At 38.7% G+C, this 21,797-nt stretch overlaps 1 long non-coding RNA gene across 1 annotated transcript; it reads left to right on the top strand.

Annotated features, from left to right (window-relative positions):
- The first annotated feature begins 1,252 nt into the window (after positions 1 to 1,252).
- On the top strand, positions 1,253 to 19,799 carry LOC114270137 (uncharacterized). The gene is made up of 2 exons (XR_014350977.1): positions 1,253 to 1,461; positions 19,296 to 19,799. It is a non-coding gene; the product is annotated as an uncharacterized LOC114270137 (long non-coding RNA).
- The last annotated feature ends 1,998 nt before the right edge of the window (positions 19,800 to 21,797 follow it).

The following is a 21,797-nucleotide window of genomic DNA, read 5'->3' as shown; positions in this document are numbered from 1 at the left end:
ATGGCCGGTGATCACATGCCACTGCCGGTGAGCATTCTACCCAGCCGATGGCATTCTCCAGTATCCAGAGAAGCAATCTGAAGTTTTGGCAGCCTCCAGAGGAGTAAAGAAAGGAAAACAGAGGCAGCCTATGCATGGCGGTGCACTTCCGAGCAAGACCCAAGCACACATTGCATTGGGTTCTCTTCCCGAGGCAGTTTACTGTTTTTCCTAGCTTAGTTAGTTTGTTAGCTAATTAGGCAATTTGTAATATTTAATTAGCTTGTAGGTTAATTATCTGTATTATTCTTTTGGTCCCTCCGAGCGAGGACGAATCTGTAATAAGTGTGGGTGAGTGTGTGAATGTCTTCCAACCCCCACTTCTTTCTTCCCTTTTATTTACCTGCTTATGATGGTAGATTAGGGCATGTTTAAATTAGCATACCTTATGCTATGCATGCGTGCATTCATACATTTGTCCCGCATGCACCGGGCTCGGTACATCATTCTAACTGTATTTGTACTTCAATTTCAAATTGAATACGTGATAGTTGTAGCATTTCACATACCATGTTTAGGTTAGCCGAGCCTATCTAATTGCATCTTGTATGTGCTGCATTAGTCAATTTAACATGAACTAGGATCACGCATGTTTGCTAACTAGTTTATTGTTTTGGCACGGAGTACATTGTAAGTATTTATGCTTTAGCATACCGCATGCGTGTGAATGTTAAAATGGCAGCATGATTACCATGTGGCTAGATGCTTATGTGATAAACTGTTTGAATGCCTGTGGGTGAAGGTTGGATTGTTTGAGTTGGAAAAACTCGTTGAAATCCGTATTTTAGCCTACTTGCGAGTAGCAAATTCCAAAACATTTTCCGAAATAAACGGATCTGCAATGTTTCTTTCCAAATTAGGCAATCTAGTCTATACTTGTTTGCTGTGCACATAACATAGTAATTCTAGGCTAATAAATGGAATAAGAACACATAACGTTTTCAAAAACGGATATCATGGTTAGTAGAGGCCGATATTCGGATCGGACGAGAGGGGGTGCTCATAGCTGACCTTCCCCAATCGTACCCTAGCTCCCGAGCCGAGGCAACTCTGGTGATGACGGACATGTGGCCTTCGGCACCGAGTCAGGGTTTCCTAAATTCCCCCATAAAAAATATTTAGGTGGCGACTCTGTATCTGGCAAAAGCAGTCCATGTTTGGCACTTCTTTTCAAAAAATCTGTTTCTCAAAACGATTTGCCGGATTTGGACTCTTTGGTTCAAGATTAAGAACCGTGACAATTTGAGAGTCCGAGCTGTAGTAACCCCAAATGAACAGAACGGGACTCACCCTCCCGGGCGTTCGGGGACGTCTACAGGTGTCACTGGTTTTGAACCACTTTTCGGTGTCGCTGGTTTCGGCAGCTTTCAGACTCTCTCTGTCCAGCAATCGCAGTGGTGAATAGCGAAGGACACAAATCCGGTGAGTATTTCCTCAGACTCTCTCTCGCTCTGCTACTTCTCTGTTTGTTTCTCTCTTCTACTATTCTCTTTCTCTCCCTCTTCTCTTCCTCTTCTGCTGCAGTGGCAAAGACGGATCTCCCAAAATGTTGAATTTTTTTTTTTTTTGCTGTGTATGAAACTAGAAAGAAACCCAGAAAGAGTCACTATTCTCCAAAAAAAATTTACTTTTAAAGAGAATCCATAAACAATGTGACAAATATTGCATGCCATAATTTTTTGTTTTATCTTTTAAAATATGATGAAGTGCAATGCACAAAACAGAACTAGTAAGACACCAAAAACAAGTTTTGGAAAATATGGGCACTCGCTGATTTCCGCATCATTTGCTTATGTTGCTTTGAGAAGATGTCCAGAGCATAGTTATAGACCAGCTTTATATCTAAGCTATCAAGAGATTTGATCTCTTGGAGAAGCACTTTAGGAACCTGAAGATGCGCCTGTGAGAGTTCAAAAATTTCAGTACATTAGTCAAAGGAGGACAGCACACTTCCATCTAACAGTATAGAAACTTTGCAATTTCTTCCAGCTCAATTCTAGAATTCATTGACAAAGCATTATCTTCAAAACTAGGATACACAAACAACCAGCCTTATAGGTAGTAGTTCCCAGTGATCTCTCAGCTCTCATGTTAATGAGAGAAAAAGAGAGAGATGGTGGGGGTTATAGATTTTGGTAGAAATGGGTTGAGTTTTAGGTGGGGTTTTGGAATTGTGATAATCTACTTGTTATGTTTTCAATTAAATGACTGATAATGTTGTTAATTGTTATGGTAAAACTATAATGGTCGATATATATACTTTGGTCAAATCATGTTCCTAAGATTCGAAAAACAGAGCAATTACATTGAAAGCAGCTAGCTACCAATTTTAATTGAGAAAAACAGAGCAATATATATTCTCTTCTTCTTCTTTTTTTTCTTTTTTTTTTCTTTTTTTTTTTTTGGAATCTTTGAAAACATAGAGATCATCTGTTTTGAATGAACCAATTACATCCTCTCTCTCTTGCATTGTTTTGAATGGACCAGATCATATGTTGGAGTTGGCATGTCAATATGGAGATCACCTAGAAAACCTTGCGAACACCAACTTAATATATTAGGAAGCTCTAAATATAAAACTTCTTCAACCTGGAAAGAAATGGAACTAAAATAAAAGAGTTCCAATGAGGTAGCCATGTTTTGTATTCTTTGCTGTCAATCAGAAAGATAAGTTTCAATGGGTATATTGTTTGTTTATATCAGATACAGAAGTGAATTGAATTGGGTTTTCTATTTGTTACTAGGATAAAAACCATAATGAATTTATATATATTTATTTCTTAAGCAAATTTGAAAATTAATTGAATTGGGTTTTGGATTCTTTGCTGCGGACATATGTATTATATGTATATATATCTATGTAAATCATTTGAATTGGGTTTTGTTTATTTGCTAAAAATAAAAATAAAAAAGTTCAAGTATGCAATGAATTTTGAATTTTTTTTTTTCTTTTCATTTGTTTTCTCAACAACTTAATACTTTCTTATTTATTAGTTTTTGTTCAACTTTGAATGTATATGTTGGTAGTGAACGGTGAGAGGGTGAGATGGAATTGTGTAAGGTTTAGGAAGTTAGTTTGTGAATGTGGGAAAGACTATAGCACTGGTGTTTGGAGGTTGCTTGGTCATGTTGCGATTAAGATATTTGACTGGATTGCTTAAGAACAATAGCTAATATATTTTGAAGTTGGAGGTATTCATTAAAATATGCACAATACTTTGTCACATGAAACAAAATTGACGATTTAATTAAAAACAAGAAATAAAGTTCTGTGAAATAGTGTCTTTTGCAGATGTGGTTCTAATCTTGCATCACATCGTCAACGAGTGCTTTAATCCTTTCAGAAATCCAAAAGTAGTGTTAACATTCTTGGCTCCTTGTATTAGTAGATAATGACAAGTTGATGCAAAATTGTCATCTTGATTAACAATGAATTGTGGGATTCAAGGGTTGGAAATCTGCCATATAGTTTAATTAGCACCCTTACTGCAGATTTTAGGGATAAATGGTATCTAACTAATATGCCTCATAATTTAATGGGTGGCAGTACTGATCTTCAGTATAATGTGTTAGCATTCTTCTACTGAAATAATTCCAATCTTTTTTTTTCTTTTTTTCTTTTTTTCTTTTTTTGAAACATTTCTACCCAAAGGATTCTAATTTCTAAGCATATTAAGATGTTTATGACTTTTTGTCCTGGGGTTCAAGATATAAATTGTTACATGACTGGAGGTGGTCTTGTTAGCCTTCCTTTTTTATGGCATCCTTGTACCCAAGACTTTATGTAAGGAAGCACATAGCTGCTTGGGACAAAGTACTGATGGTCTGTCACCAAATTAGCAGGAAGTGAACTTTTCCATAGAAATGTAGATGTGCTAAGGGAAACTATGAATGGTGAATCAACATATACTGTCTTCCTTATCATTTCTTCTTCCTCCATGGTATTCTATATAGCCTAATCCAGCACAGACACTCTATTATGTCATTCATGGACTATGGCAATGTTGTGAGCACACAGTCAATGAATGTATGGCTGAGGAAAGAATGCACATTCGCGGAGGTGATGCCCCATTTATTATTCTGATGGAGTATATAGTAAGGAAGAAAAATTTATGTAAAAACAAAATTAAAAGATATGTGTTTTGAGTTGGGAACCAAGTGCTCAGAACTTTTGACCTTTCACTTTCTCTATTTTTATATAATAAAAATTTCTTGAAAGGAAAATACTAAGTTTTTTGATTTATAGATTGAACTTGTCTCCAATTAGGTCTAGGCCTATATATAAACTAAACCCTTTCACAAGTGAACCACGTTTGTGAGCGCTAAGGGAGATGTAGCAACCCTCACTTTACTCTAGTCATGCTTGCATGTATTTACATGATCTTGTCTTGTTAAATTGCATTTACAAACCTTGATTTGTTTCGCATAAGTGTTGCCTGCATGCCTTATTCTTTGCTTGGTGTGAGTTTAGCCGAGGTCATCTTAAGCCTAGGTTACACCTTTGAACTTCTTACACCTAGGACCATCTTGGAACCACTTTAGTTGACCTCCACCCTCACCCTGACATGTTGGCCAAGATGTCATTATCTAGGCCGAGGTGTTCATCACCAAGGCCGAGATGTGTATTGTCTAGGCCGAGATGTTATACCAAAGTGATCTTGTCCCTAGACTAGTACGACCTAGACCGAGGTGTGGCACATCTAGGCCAAGGTGTGGCACAGCTAGGCCAAGTGTTGTCCTTCCTAGCCGAGATCATTGAGACCTTACTTGCCAAAGCTTTGTCCTAGCCGAGATCAGTACTCGCCAAAGTGCCCTGTCACCTTACTTGTTGCTTACACTTTGTCATGCTCTTGTCTTATCAATCTATCACCTTTTGAGGAGAACCAATTAGTCGTTGCCACGTGTCCCAGCAGAGGGTTAAGTCAGCTGGCAGAGTTAGAAACATATCATTTTATGTCATATCCTTTGCATGGTAGAGAGAGAAGCTCTAGGAAAAGGAAAGGAAGTTGGAGTGAGAGAGAGTTAGATCACAAGCTTGATCTTTAGAGTTTAAGTCGTTTGATCCGTGTTTTGAGGTTAGAATCTTGATTTACTCTTGTTATTCTTTATATTGATCCGATTGCATTGCATGATCTAGCATGATTCATGAGCCATGCATTGATTTAAAGTTGTTTTAGAAAGAGAAATCAATGTTCTTATGTTTTTGAGATAAAACCATGTTTTGATCCTAAAGTTTGTAACAAGTTCTATGATTTTGTGTTTGTTTCCATGAAATCTTCAAGTATGGGTACCCAGGTCCACGTTTTCAAACTCATCTCATGAAAACTCAGATTTCGAATGAAGAAGTTATGATTTTAGCATTTCATGTTCTTGTTCTTCATGTTCTTCAAGAGGGAAACCCAGATTTTCCCAGACTTCATTTCTTTGAATGTGGTCGTCGGGAACACACCTCGGCCAAGAGGTGTGGGACCTCGGCCTAGACCTGGTTAGTACCCAACATGTTTTCCCGAGATGAATAGGCAGTGTTTTAACTTCCCAGCGTGTTCTGCTTTGACTTGACCTAGTTTTGAAAGAAATGCCGAGATCCTTTCCTGTCATGTAAAGCTTGTTTTGAGAATACATTTCATATCCATCTTTAAGCATCTCTTCGTGTCTTCTTGAAGTGCATTCAGTAGACTTTATTATGTGTTTGTAGGACTTGGGCCCTTGCTTGTAATTCCTACACTTGAAGAACTATGTGAGTGGTATTTTTAATAAAGCTGTGTTATAATGTTTTGATAAAAGCTTTGCTTTGCTTTGTTTTGGAAAAGTATTTGATCAAGCATGAATGATTGTCCCTAGTTTTGTATCACGTATCATATTTTTTTTGATGACATTCTGGGAAAGTCCTTAGTGCCAGGGGACTATAATGCAACTGCACCTTTGTTTTGCCACTGACGGTTTTTCGCGTGGGTTTTGTTTGTCCAAAATGTCATCCTTTGGTATTATGTAGATGTTATTAACATCCAAGAAGCTTTGAAAGATTTGATAGATGAACTTGATTCATCCCTTTGATTTGTAAAGTTATGATATGTATTATTTTGGAAAAAGATCTCGGATATCATTCATGCAAAACCTTTATTACTTATATCATTCACTGAGTATCCAAGCTCACCCTCTCTGTATACATGTAGGTGATGAGCAGGAAGGCGGCGACGCCTAGATGATTAATTGCAACTTGTTTTGGATTCGCATTTTTGTAGCATCTTGAAGATCATGCTTCTTGGCTTTGTAATTCATGTAGTTTGTTTATGTCGGCTTGAGAAACCTTTTGATCAAGATATATTTTGTACTCTATTTTAAATTGTATTCAAGTTGTAAGACCTTGATAAGTTGTATGTCATTTCATTTAATCTATGCACAGCTCTTATGGACTAATTAGATTTAAACTTATTGCTTCCGCATATGTAGGCCCCATATGTATACTTTGATTGTGTGTGAATCCTTGTAAGTTGGCCTTTGGTAATCTCGGATTACTGGCCATCACGGCACCATCCTACTAGGGGCAGAATGGGGTCGTGACAGATTGGTATCAAAGCACGAGTTTCTCATAGTACGTTATTCACACACTTTGAGTCCTAAAGAGCATAGGATTTCCCTTAGAATGATATTAAGATTACATCATATTGCTTGCTACTTGACAAGATGTGCATCATCTCGGCATGATTATTTGTTACTTGCATACATGTCTATTTGCTCATTTAGTTTTAAAGTCATATTTTACATACTCTTAGCATCATGAGAAGGGGTAGACCTCCAGTTGGCCGAGATCATTCAGAGGACAGATTGGACAGATTAGAAAGGTTGGTCGAAGGTTTGGTCCGTGAGTTGCGACAACCTAGGCCACAGGACACGGGCACTACTTCTACTCAGGCCGAGCAGACAAACAACCAACATGCAGCTCCACCTCCTCCAGTGCCACAAGTGCCTCAACCGCCAGCCTTATATGGGGATGACACGATAACTTTGATCAAAGAGTTCAAGAAGATGAACCCGCCAAGATTCCAAGGGGATATAGAGCTGACGAAAGTCGAAGCGTGGGTCTTGAAAATGGAGAAGTTGTTTGAGATTTTTCCCAGTATCGATGCTCAGAAGGTGTCATTGGCAGCATTCACGTTAGATGACGACGCACGAAGATGGTGGGTGATGGTCCGAGAAGGTAATCCGGGTTTGACTTGGGCCAGATTTTTGGAGTTGTTTTACAACAAGCATTTTCCCCTTAGTGTCCGAGATCGCAAGACCACAGAGTTTCAGACTCTGACACAAGGAAACAAGACGGTGGCAGAATACGATCGTACTTTTACTGAGTTGGCGAGATATGCGCCTCACATGGTTGACGACAAATACCGAAAGGCTAGGAAGTTTGAAAGTGGATTGCGTGGACCGATACAGGATCAAGTGAATATGCTCAACATGCCGACTTACGCCGAAGTGTTAGACAAGGCCATCCTGGCAGAAGCTAACTTGAACCGATATCAAAGTTCCAGAGAGAGCCAGAAGAAAAGGCAGAATTATGATAATCGCCGAGTTCCGTTTAACGCCAAGAAGAAGACGAATGTGGGTAGCTCCAACAACTCGAATCAAGAGGGTGATACTAAGCCGATGTGTTCAAGTTGTGGGAAGCCACATTTCGGGATCTGTCGTTAGGTATCAGGGGCTTGCTTCGAATGTGGCGAGATGGGTCACCAAGTGAAAGACTGCCCGAAGGCAAAGGCTGTTAAAGGTAAGAAGAATGGGAACACCTCGGGTCCGGCGTAGAAAGGCAATATCGGGAAAGGACAGATGAGGCAGGGCAGAGGTTTGCTCTAGTGCCAGGAGACACCCAAAGCGCCGAGACAGTAGTGTCAGGTACCCTCCCAATTTGTTCTCAAGATGCATACATATTGATTGATTTGGGTTCTACGCATTCATTTGTATCTACTAAGTTTGCCGAGAAGTTGAATAGGAAACTAGAACCTCTTGGTTATGTGTTATCTGTATCTGCTCCATCTGGGAGAACTATGATTGTTGCATCCATTTATAGGGCATGTGATGTTGTGATAGAGGACGTAGAATTGTTGGTTGATTTGATGTTGTTAAGCCTGACTCATTTTGATGTTATATTGGGGATAGATTGGTTAGTAACGAATCATGCATCCATAAATTGTGTTTCCAAAAGTGTCACGTTGAAACCCTCAAACCAAATCGAGGTTACATTTCAGGGAAAAGGGGTAGTATCTCCACCTTACTTGATCTCATCCATGAGAGCTTATAAGTTGATCAAAAAGGGGTGTCAAGGTTATCGGTGTAGTATACTAAGTGATTCGAATGGAAGCGTTGAGTTAGCCAACATCCCGATTGTTAGAGAGTTCCCCGACGTCTTTCCAAATGATTTGCCTGGTCACTTGGTCGATAGGGAAATAGAATTTACTGTTGACGTTATGTCGAGAACCCAGCCTATCTCTAAAACACCGTATAGAATGGCCCCAGCCGAACTTAGGGAGTTGAAGGTGCAATTACAAGAGTTGTTAGACAAGGTTTTTGTTAGGCCGAGCACTTCACCCTAGGGAGCCCCAGTTCTATTTGTTAAAAAAAAGGATGGTACACTTCACCTTTGTATTGACTACTGAGAACTGAACAAGGTAACCATTAAGAACAAGTACCCATTGCCGAGGATCGATGATTTACTTGATCAACTACAGGGGGCACGAGTCTTTTCTAAGATCGATCTCAGGTCGGGCTACCACCAGCTCAAGGTTAAAGCCGAGGATATTAAGAAGACTGCTTTTCGGACAAGGTATGGTCACTACGAATTTTTGGTTATGCCTTTTGGAGTGACTAATGCTCCTGCAGCATTCATGGACTTGATGAACAGAGTCTTTAAACCTTACCTGGACGAGTTTGTGGTTGTCTTCATCGACGATATATTGATCTATTCCAAGAGTGAAGTTAAGCATGAGAAGCATCTAAGACTTGCCTTACAGATTTTGAGGGACAGGAAATTGTATGCCAAGCTTAGCAAGTGTGAGTTTTGGCTTTTCAGCATTTCATTTTTAGGACACGTGATTAATGAAGAAGGTGTTTCAATTGATCCTAGTAAGATCGAAGCCGTCGTGAATTGGCCGACACCGACCAATGTGTCCGAGGTTTGTAGTTTTCTAGGTTTGGCCGGTTATTACAGAAAGTTTGTGAAGGACTTTTCAAAGATTGCAATACCTTTGACACAACTAACTTAGAAAGGAGTGGCGTATGAATGGACCAAGGATAGGGAATCAGCCTTCCAGGAGCTAAAGACAAGGTTAGTCACAGCACCAGTTCTTGTACTGCCGACAAGTAATGAGGAATTCCAGATTTATAGTGATGCTTCTTATAAGAGTTTGGGATGTGTGTTAATGCAAGGGGGTAAAGTTATAGCATATGCATCGCGTCAATTGAAACTTCGTGAAAAGAATTATCCTACCCATGATTTAGAACTAGCAGCCGTAGTGTTTGCTTTGAAGATTTGACGTCATTACTTATATGGAGCCTCTTGCCAAGTTTTCACAGACCACAAGAGTTTGAAGTACTTGTTCACCCAGAAGGAATTAAATATGAGGCAGAGAAGATGGCTTGAATTATTGAAAGATTACGACATACAGATTCAGTATCATCCAGGTAAAGTAAACTCAGTGGACGATGCGTTGAGCAAGAAGTTAGTTAGGAGTTCAGCTTATTTGTCAATGATTTCAGTGGAGCCGACTATCATTGAGGAAGTGAAGGCCAGACATATGGAAGACAGATTCTTCAGGAAGGTGATTGATGAGATTGTCACTAAGCCGAGGTCAGGGTATACTGTTGAAAATCAGGAACTCAAGTTTGAAGGAAGATTGTGCGTAGCCGACGTCCCAGAGTTGAAAAAGAAGATTTTGCAGGAAGCCCATGGTTCCAAGTTTGCCGTGCATCCAGGGAGCACCAAGATGTACCAAGACATGAAGCAAACCTTTTGGTGGCTAAACATGAAGAGAGAGGTAGCAGAGTTTGTATCTCAGTGTCTGTATTGCCAGCAAGTGAAAGCAGAACATCAGAGAGCAGCAGGACTTCTTCAACCTTTGTCAGTTCTTGAATGGAAATGGGAATATATCTCCATGAATTTTGTGGTTAGTTTGCCGAAGACACAAAAAGGTATGGACTCGATTTGGGTTATCATTGACAGATTAACTAAGTCAGCACACTTCTTGCCTGTTCAGACTACTTTCAATGCTGACCGACTTACTGTACTGTATATGAATGAGATCGTTAGACTTCATGGAGTGCCGATGTCCATTGTATCAGATCGAGATCTGAAGTTTGTTCTAGATTTTGGCAGAGTTTACAAAGGGCCTTGGGAACCGAGTTGAAGTTTAGCACAACTTTCCACCCCCAGACCGATGGACAAACAGAAATAACAATTCAGACACTCGAAGATATGCTCAGATTATGTGTGTTGGATTTTAAGGGAAGTTGGGAAGTGCATCTACCATTAGTAGAATTCGCTTACAACAACAGTTATCAAGCTAGCATTGGCATGGCGCCGTATGAAGCTTTGTATGGGAGGAAGTGCAGATCGCCAATATGTTGGACTGAAGTAGGAGATACAGCTTTGATTGGTCCCGAGCTAGTTCAAGTTACAACCGATAAAATTAAGCTCATTCGACAAAGGATCAGAACTGCTCAAAGTCGACAGAAGAGCTATGCCGATCAGAGAAGAAGAGAGTTAGAATTTGAAGTTGGGGATCATGTATTCCTGAAGGTTTCGCCGATGAAAGGAGTTTCAAGATTTGGGAAGAAAGGTAAGTTAGCACCTCGTTACATCGGGCCATTTGAAATTCTTAAGAGGGTTAACCCAGCTGCCTATAGACTTGCTTTGCCACCCGAACTAAGTCAAGTTCACAATGTGTTCCATATCTTGATGTTGAGGAAATATATTCGGGATCCCCTGCATGTGATTGACCATTTCAGGATTGGGGTTAATGAAGATTTAGGTTATGAGGAGAAGCCGATACGAATTCTTGACAGGCAAGTGAAATAGTTGAGGAACAAGTCGATACCGATGGTATAGGTTGAATGGAATGAGCATTATGGTAAGGATACCACATGGGAAATGGAAGAAGAAATGAAAACCCGACATCCGGAGTTGTTTTTGGGGCAAGGTAACTTAAGTTTGGGGACTGTCACGACCCAAGCCCGCCCCTATGGGTTTAGCACCGTAACCGGCCAGTAATCCAAGATTACCGAAGGCCTACTTAACAGTAATACAGTAAAACAGAGTACAGGGGCATAGCGGAAGCCAAAACAGTAAATAAACAATGTCCAATGAGCTGTGACAGTCTGTATGCCAAAAAGACTTCTCGTACACATATACATGAGCAGTACAGAACAGTATGTACATATATACAATCATTCAGTTCAGGGACCTAATCCCTATTAAACAGTACGGTAACAGTCTATACAGTTATACAAAACAAATACAGAGACAGACGGGAAGATTAAAACACCCCTAAGCCATAACTTGACGGGCTCGGAACCTCACAGTGAGGCATAGTGGTTGGCTTGACAAAATTGGAGCTTACCCCGACGCTTCTAACCACGGTCTGGTGCCTGTACACCTACATATATATATGAGCAATGAGCTAAAGCCTAGTGAATAACGTAATGTGTAAAGAGGTTAAGAATGAATGTCCTTACAGTAATGAAAACAGTTCGTTAATTCAGTATATCAGTCATTCAGTCATATAGGGTACATCCATTAGCATAACAGTACAATAAACAGTAGGTCTTAAAAGACCGAACAGTAAATGATTGCCATCAATCAGTAACAGTAGTGGTTCCAACAAGGGAACCGACAGAGATCTCTATAACAGTAACAGTAAACAGTAGTTGCTAAGGATGCCATAATACAGTTCAGAATATAGGACATACATTCATTCAATTAACAGTATCAGTTCAGAAAGCAGTACAGTTCAATTGTTCAGAAGATAATCATTTTGAACATATCTTTACACAGTTGTTACTCACAGAGTTCTGGGCTACAGTAAAGCTAGAGCGCGTCCCCAGTCACCAACCCTACACAGTTACAGATTGAACACACGCTAAGCTACACAGTTGGGAAAGATAATAACTTAATCCCTAATTTGCCTCGGTGTGTTCTACATCTATATCCTCATTAAGGTGCCTTAAACTAGGCCTAAGAATGCCTAGGATGGGATGAGGATGCAAAGACGCATTCAGAAAACATTTTCAGAATTTTTAGAAAACAGGGGTCACGCTCGAGCGTAGATTACTCCGCTCGAGCGGACATGCGGACAAAGGTTTCCGCTCGAGCGTAGACTTACCCACTCGAGCGTTCTACAAAACAGTCAAAAGTGCTGGATAAGTGAAAATCATGCTCGATTGGGCACTCGACACCCGCTCGAGCATGAGACACAATGTCCCGCGCGAGCGTCAATTATTCCGCTCGAGCGGACTTCAAAACAGTGCAAAGTACTGGGAGCACAAATTTCATGCTCGAGCGCCAGTCACCCCGCTCGAGCGTGAGTTCAAAATCTGGAATTTCCAGATTTGAACCTCAAGCTCAAATTCAACTTTTAAAACATAAATTTCGATCCTCTTGGGCCAATTTTCCAGAAAACATCCCAAAACTCATAGTTTAACATGATTCCAAGGCTCAATTGTAAAATCAAAGCCCAAGGGTGTTTTAAACAACTCAATTTCAAACCAATTTTCAAGAATATAATTCAAACATAACATGCATGAATTTAAACCATTTTAAAGCTTTAATTTCAAGCTCTAATGAGCCAATTCTTCCAAGGACAAGATGAAATCATGGACTTAAACACAATATGAACATGCATATAACATTTTACCATGAAATCAACTCACAACTCAACAATTCAAACATGCATGCATGGAATGAGCTCCAATTCAACATTATTAGACTAAGACATGACTTGGCTCCTCAATTAGACATGAACCATGCAAGAATCAACTTAAACACAACAATGAGAGGTTGAATTTCCTTACCTAAGTCTTCAATCACAAGACTAGAAGCTTAATTAGACAATTGTCCTTCAATTCTTCAAGTTCTCTAAGCCAACTCTCAAGAACACTCACTTCTCTCCCTCTCTCCCTCTTGGTCGGCAAGTCTAAGAAAGAATGGGCTGATGAAGTGTTGTATTGTTAGCATTAGAGATCAACTAAGAGGCTCATGGAAGTCCACTAGGTGGCAAAATGGCAATTAAGTCCAACGCTTGTAATTTAACTCATTTTAATCCAATTTAATCAAGTGTTGTATTGTTAGCATTAGAGATCAACTAAGAGGCTCATGGAAGTCCACTAGGTGGCAAAATGGCAATTAAGTCCAACTCTTGTAATTTAACTCATTTTAATCCAATTTAATCATACCAAATCACATTTTAACTGAATATGCCATAAAATCACATTAATTCTAAGGATCACAAATCATCAATCAATTTCAGATTCGGCCGCCGATAAGGCCTTCAATTCACAATTTAAACACAAAGGCATGAACAGATAATCAAACAGTCAACAGATAGACATACAATTAAACAGATATACTTAATCAATTCAGTTCTAGATTTCAGTCAGTCAGTTCAGTACTTCAATCAATTCAGTTACCAATCATAATCAGTCTCAGTTTAGTAGTAATTAGTGGTTAATCGGTAACAGTGACGAGGGTTGTTACAGGGACCAAACTTCTTTAAGGAGAGTAGGGTGTAACAACCCTCACTTTACTCTAGTCATGCTTGCATGTATTTACATGATCTTCTCTTGTTAAGTTGCATTTACAAACCTTGATTTATTTCGCATAAATGTTGCTTGCATGCCTTGTTCCTTGCTTGGTGTGAGTTTAGCCGAGGTCATTTTAAGCCTAGGTTACATCTTTGAACTTCTTACACCTAGGACCATCTTGGAACCACTTTGGTTGACCTCCACCCTCACCCTGACATGTTGGCCGAGATGTCATTATCTAGGCTGAGGTGTTCATCACCAAGGCCGAGATGTTATACCAAAGTGATCTTGTCCCTGGACTGGTACGACCTAGACCGAGGTGTGGCACATCTAAGCCAAGGTGTGGCACAGCTAGGCCAAGTGTTGTCCTTCCTAGCCGAGATCATTGAGACCTTACTTGCTGAAGCTTTGTCCTAGCCGAGATCAGTACCCGCCAAAGTGCCTTGTCACCTTACTTGTTGCTTACACTTTGTCATGCTCTTGTCTTATCAATCTATCACCTTTTGAAGGGAACCAATTAGCCGTTGCCACGTGTCCTAGCAGAGGGTTAAGTCAGCCGGCAGAGTTAGAAACATATCATTTTGTGTCATATCCTTTGCATAGTAGAGAGAGAAGCTCTAGGAAGAGGAGAGGAAGTTGGAGTGAGAGAGAGCTAGATCCCAAGCTTGATCTTTAGAGTTTGAGTCGTTTAATCCGTGTTTTGAGGTTAGAATCTTGATTTACTCTTGTTATTCTTTATATTGATCCGATTGCATTGCATGATCTAGCATGATTCATGAGCCATGCATTGATTTAAAGTTGTTTTAGAAAGAGAAAGTGATGTTCTTCTGTTCTTGAGATAAAACCATGTTTTGATCCTAAAGTTTGTAACAAGTTCCATGATTTTGTGTTTGTTTCCATGAAATCTTCGAGTATGGGTACCCAGGTCCACGTTTTCAAACTCATCTCATGAAAACTCAGATTTCGAATGAAGAAGTTATGATTTTAGCATTTCATGTTCTTGTTCTTCATGTTCTTCAAGAGGGAAACCCAGATTTTCCCAGACTTCATTTCTTTGAATGTGGTCATCGGGAACACACCTCGGCCAAGAGGTGTGTGACCTCAGCCTAGACCTGGTTAGTACCCAGCATGTTTTCCCGAGATGAATAGGCAGTGTTTTAACTTCCTAGCATGTTCTCCTTTGACTTGACCTAGTTTTGAAAGAAATGCCGGGATCCTTTCTTGTCATGTAAAGCTTGTTTTGAGAATGCATTTCATATCCATCTTTAAGCATCTCTTCGTGTCTTCTTGAAGTGCATTCAGTAGCCTTTATTATGTGTTTGTAGGACTTGGGCCCTTGCTTGTAATTCCTACACCCGAAGAACTATGTGAGTGGTATTTTTAATAAAGCTATGTTATAATGTTTTGATAAAAGCTTTGCTTTGCTTTGTTTTGGAAAAGTATTTGATCAAGCATGAATGATTGTCCCTAGTTTTGTATCACGTATCATATTTTTTTTGATGACATTCTGGGAAAGTCCTTAGTGCCAGGGGACTATAATGCAACTGCACCTTTGTTTTGGAAGTCCTTAGTACCAGGGGACTGTAATGCAACTGCACCTTTGTTTTGGAGGTCCTTAGTGCCATGGGACTATAATGCAATTGCACCTTTGTTTTGCTACTGACAGTTTTCCGCGTGGGTTTGTTTTGCAACTGCACCTTTGGTATTATGTAGATGTTATTAACATCCGAGAAACTTTGAAAGATTTGATAGATGAACTTGATTCATCCCTTTGATTTGTAAAGTTATGATATGTATTGTTTTGGAAAAAAATCTCGGATATCATTCATGCAAAACCTGTATTACTTATATCATTCACTGAGTATCCAAGCTCAACCTCTCTATATATATGTAGGTGATGAGCACGAAGGCGGCGACGCCTAGATGATTAATTGCAACTTGTTTTGGATTCGCATTTTTGTAGCATCTTGAAGATCATGCTTCTTGGCTTTGTAATTCATGTATTTTGTTTATGTCGGCTTAAGAAACCTTTTGATCAAGATGTATTTTTTACTCTATTTTAAATTGTATTCAAGTTGTAAGACCTTGATAAGTTGTATGTCATTTCATTTAATCTATGCACAGCTCTTATGGACTAATTAGATTAAAACTTATTGCTTCCGCATATGTAGGCCCCATATGTATACTCTGATTGTGTGTGAATCCTTGTAAGTTGGCCTTTGGTAAACTCAGATTACTGGCCATCACGGCACCATCCTACTAGGGGCGGAATGGGGTCGTGACAGGAGAAGTCCAACTTGAATACAACGGTGACATCCCTTTAATCTAGGCTTGAATCAAGGTGCTATGGTCACTTTCACTATCACAATGTCCCTACTAATATCTATAAACACTTAAATCTAATTTGTGATATTCTAATAATAGCCAACCCCCACAACCACTTTCCTTTATGCGATCAACATTACCAACCTCCGACATTAATATAACAACACATTTTCTTCCATCATACTCCAAGTGGGGTGTGGATACGTGTCACACCCTAAACTTGCCCCTAAAAGTTTGGGCATGACCTATTCAGAAACGGACATTTAACCTGATATACATAACATACGGGGCCTGAATTGAAGCGTTAAATACCATAAAATAACATAAAACAATCAACATTCAGCTACTACTATTATGCCAGGATCACAAACATCATAACAGATAAATAATATACAGAAACATGCACCTGAGCATCGGTGATATACATACACACATACAGACCCAGCCCTATAGTTGGGCGTAACAAAACATTGAAGTTAGGGAAGCTATATACATTAAACCTTAGACAGAGAATTAAAGTACAGCCAACATCTTAACAAAACTTCACAAAAATGCAAGGGCTTTATCAGGGTGCCTGGACACACTAAGGTTGGCAAAAGAAAAGCGAGCATCAGGGGTTTAGTCTGACCTCCAAATTGCTTACCTATAGAACAGACATAACACAAAGTGAACGAAGCTCAGTGAATAATAGTACGTAAATAATCCAATGATTAACTTGAAACACAAGATATGTAAAGGCAGAGAACTTATAGTTAAACTTATCCTGTAATTGTTTTCAGAACGGCCATAGGCCCAGTCCTTAAACTGAATGGCTTCAAGCCCTTGAACAGAGTGGCATTAAGCTCAGAATGCAGAACGGCCTCAACCTTGTTCATTGTACGGATTCAAGAGGTGACTCGTACGGATTCTAGAGGTAACTTAGTTCCGCACAGCACTTTGTTTCATACTAGAAAATACAGATTGGCCTCAGGCCTAGCAGATCATACAGAATGGCCATAGGCCCAGATTGGCTTTAAGCCCAGTTCATGTATGTATAGATTCAAGAGGTGTCTCGCACGGATTCTAGAGGTGACTCGCATTACAGCACTTAGTTCCGTACAGCACTTTGTTCCATACCAGAAATCATTAGGTCTTAAAGACCGGACAATTCATATCATGTCATAACATAACATAACCGGAACGGATAAACAGAAACAAAATAAGAATAGTAACTATTACAGAGAGCACATAACAATGTTAAACCTTTGCATTCATATCGTGGGTTCTGAACGACCTCGGGTTCATATGTAACACAACAGAATTATTTCGGATTCATACGAATACATATAGCTTTTCCAATTATTTTGATTCTTCGGAGATATCCATACCCGATGACTTATAACTGAACGGCCTCAGGCCCATTAGTGGCAAAACGGTATGCTCTCATATTTACACTGAAACCGTTATTCAAGAACGAACATAAGTCCCCTTTTATTCATTAAAAACGACGTAATTTACTTACAGAGAATAGAATGTTCATATTAACTGTTAATCAGAATCATACAGAGGTATACACATTTGTTTAATCGTTCATGTCACCGTTTCATCGTATTCGTTAATTCAGTCAGAGTACAACATCCATAGTATAGGTCGTTCTCGACAATTTTATATAAATGTTAACATAACCACTTACGAAGCACAGAACGTTAATAACATTAATTATTAACGGTAAGTAAAATGTACGTCTACTGTACTATTACTCACAGTGCTGCAGTGAAGTGCTTGCTCCTCCCGGGTTATGACCTACACACAGGCACAACTTATACATTAATTCTTTTTCCTTCTTAATTCATTTTCTGACTTATTTCACTTCGCCTGAATTTACAAATATCTTAAAAACATCAAATACAGATTTTAGCAATATTAGAGGGTCAAGCACGTAAAACGGAGCAACCCGTATTTTTCAGCATGGGTCGCACGTACGGTTGTGACCCCCGGACGTGCGGTAAAGGTTCCCGCACGTGCGGCAGTCATGCCCCGCACGTGCCTTTTAGACAGTAGCCAAAACCTCAAAATTCCTCATTTCCCGCACGTGCGGCCATGACTCCCGCACGTGCGGCTGGGGTTCCCACACGTGCGGCCATGACCTCCGCACATGCGGCGATTTGCTCAATCTGCACAATCCAAAATTCAGTAAGGTTCTATTTTTTGTAGGTATTTCTAGAACTCTAAAACCTGTCCATAAGTTGCTAGTATATGGTCCCAAACTCATGTGAATAAGAATCACAACGCATACATCAATTGAGTATAAGTTAGATCATTAATCTTAAGTTCATAAACACACTCAATCTCATGAGATTTCTAACTTTACTCACACATATAGACACATATGCACAAAGCCATGCCACATAATTGAATTCAAGCAAGTCAATTGACGGAATAGAGTGTAGTTTCTCATAGATACTTCAAATCAAGTCAAAACATTCAAAAGTAAGGTTATCTTGCCAATTCACTTCTTACACACACATAGAACCACAATTCCAACCCTTAAGTGACATGATTATGAGGATATCTCACACCAATTAGGAAAAGAAGAGTTGTAGGAGTTAATTAAAATAAACATCTACATACCTTAAGCTTAAGTTCTCAAATTCCCAACCTTCTTGATGATCTTCTCCCTCTACCTTTCAACCCTTCTCTCCCCTAATCTTTTCTCTCAGGAACTACTTTACAATTGAGGCTTCTAAGTCAATGTTGGAGCATAACTATATATATATATATATATATAAGGCGAATAAAACAAAAATCAACCAGTTTAATCATCCCAAATCAAATTCCTACGAACATGCTTATTATTACTTAAAAATTATGATGATTCCAAATATAAAATCAGTTTCGGATTACCAAGCCTCTAAGGCCCTCAATTTTTGATTTAAACATTCTAATTGTGACAGATACTTTCCTTACCAAACAGATATAGGTTCAATTCATAAGATACATGTGCTTAAACTTAATTTCTCGTGGAATATTTTCATTAAGGATTTAAATGCACAGAATAAGGGACTCAAAATATACCAAGAACATGTGCGAGGGTCGGGTTATTACAATACGGGTTGGGTTCACGTTAGGCCTAAACTTGAAATTATGTTTTATTTTTTCCTATGTAGGAGCAAATTGAGGCAAAAAAATCTATTTTCATCAGAAGAAGCTGAAGAACAAGCTAAAAAGGAATCTGCAAAAACATTTGTACCTAGTGAGGCTCCAAGTACCCCAGAGGTTCCAAAGGAAGAGCAAGCACCTAAACCAGTTGCTCCGATGCCAGAGCAAATTATAGCTATCAAGGTATCATCCACATTGTATCTTTTTTCTTTATTTCTTCTCATCTATCGATTCCATATTTTTAATGAATTAAGGCAGAACCCTAAACTAGAATGGTAGAAGATTTTCATTTGCCACATATAAGTAGTTGACAATTCTAATATGCAAATTTCCCTCAAGTTTTCTGTGATTAACGAATTGAGTTTTGTTGTCCTATCAACTACAACATTGGCCCATCTTTGGTATGACTTGGCTCTATTTTTCACAAGACTTGGTTCTGAAGCAATATTTATTTTGATCCTCTTCTTGCTTCATAGAAGGTCAATCTAAAGGATAATTTAAAGGAAAATAAAGATTTCTAGTGTTTTCCTACTAGAGGAAAAGCACTCGCGTTCTGAGACACAAGCTTAACATATCTCAAAACCTAACTATCATTATTGATTTAACATGGCTGTTCAAGTAAATGAAATAAATCACATATTTTCAAAAACACACATTAATGTGTACTAATTGGGCGTTGTTTTTTTTTTTTGTTGTTGTTGTAAGTTGCTAGGTGTTTTTGGAGTGCTGCTGCTATTTTTGGAGTGCTGCAGCTGCTGTTAGTTGCTAGTTGTTGCTGCAGAAAATCTGGTGCTGCTACAGAAATGAAGTGCTGCTAGCTGCTGTTATTGCTGCTAGTTGCTAGATATGAAAAGCTTTGCTATTCTTTGGGTCAATTTGGATGAAGACTCACTCCCTGGGCAGGTTTTACTCTGTGCATAACTTTGTGGCAAATCTACAGCAGGTAAGGAAGTCCATTGGGTTAGGTAGATGAGTTTGAGTTGGGTGCTTGGGAATATGATTAGTTTGTTCTGCTGAAGAAGTTGGCATGATTGCCATGTTTTTTCTTGCTTTGGATCAAATCTTCAGATTAGATTTTGGGAATGCAGGGGATGGTTTTGGTGATTGGCCGCTTGTATCTCTTTTGGTTGTTATTTGGCTGCTTGTATTGTTTTTTGGTTGCTTGTATTTACTATCTCTTTTACTTTATTTGTCTTACTTTCTGTAATTATTTCTATTACATGATGATAAGATTAAGCCTCTATCCTATGTAGCGGTGCACTTGTATGTCTCCTGTAAGGTAATTACTGGATTTTGTGACACTGATGCTTTTGCATGTCTTCGTGTTACATGGATCTTGTTCAATTTGATGGGCTGTATTGAACAAAATACACTTAAAAGAGTGTTGGGCTTAGTTTGGTTTGATTTGTGATTTTTTTTTTAAGTTAAGTATTTCCCTTTTGGAATTAAATTTTTCGGCACTTCTCATTTCTGTTGTTTTACTTGAGGTACTGCAAAGAAAGGCCTCTACTCCTTGGGAATGTTGGTATGGGTGCTAGACTGTGCACTTACTATCAGAAATCTAACCCAGGCGATCAAACTGGGAACTTGTTGAGTAATGGAAACAACAGTTTGGGAAGATGAATGATCTGTTACAACTATAACTTTTGTGTAATCTTCATGTTAAATATAGTTACGTTTATGTGAATGTTTTTCTTTGAACACTTATTAGTTATGCTGTGTTTTTCTTTGAATGTTTTGGCCTCAGGTTTTGTGGATCTTGTAATCGAGTTTGATCTTAAGGTGACTCTTTTTAAAGGCCTTAGACAGGAATTGACGAGCAGGTATCTTCTACACATTAATATATATATATATATATACACGCATGTACACAATCACACACGTGGACGAGGTTAAGCGTGAGCCTACTGAAAACCCATAATGCTCTTAAGAGGTTGAGAGTGAACCTACTGAAAACCCAGATATGTTATATTTGTTGTATGGGTTGTCGGTAGAGGTTGCGGGTGAACCTACTGAAAACCCATGTATATTGTTTATTTATTGTAGCATTATTGAAAACCCATATATGTTAAATGGAAATGCAACATCAAGAAAAAAGAAAAAGAAACATAACCAATTAAATATCTAATACTAAGGCTGTTCAAAAATCCGTTTAAACCGGTAATTCGGACCGAACCAGACCGAATCATACGGTTTGGTTCGGTTCTATTAAGAATTGGTTCGGTTTCGGATTAAGAAATATGAGAACCGTAAAAATAGTTCAGTTAATGGATTTTATGAAAAAACCGCGGTTCGAACCGAACCGAACCGAATTTTAAAAGATATATATATATATAATATCAAGTTTTATTTTTATTAATTAGTTTTTTATAATTTTAATGATATTACGATGGTATATATATGTAATATTATGTAATGCCTTAATATTATTAATTTTTATCATGAGTTAAATGTAATTAGTTTGAGTAATTATTTTGCTAATATTAACAATTTATTATTGTAAATAGAAA

The sequence above is a fragment of the Camellia sinensis genome, chromosome 14 (assembly GCF_055761805.1).
Source record: "Camellia sinensis isolate YWXY chromosome 14, ASM5576180v1, whole genome shotgun sequence".
Classification (NCBI taxonomy): Eukaryota; Viridiplantae; Streptophyta; class Magnoliopsida; order Ericales; family Theaceae; genus Camellia; species Camellia sinensis.
This window is presented reverse-complemented; position numbering and strand designations above follow the sequence as displayed.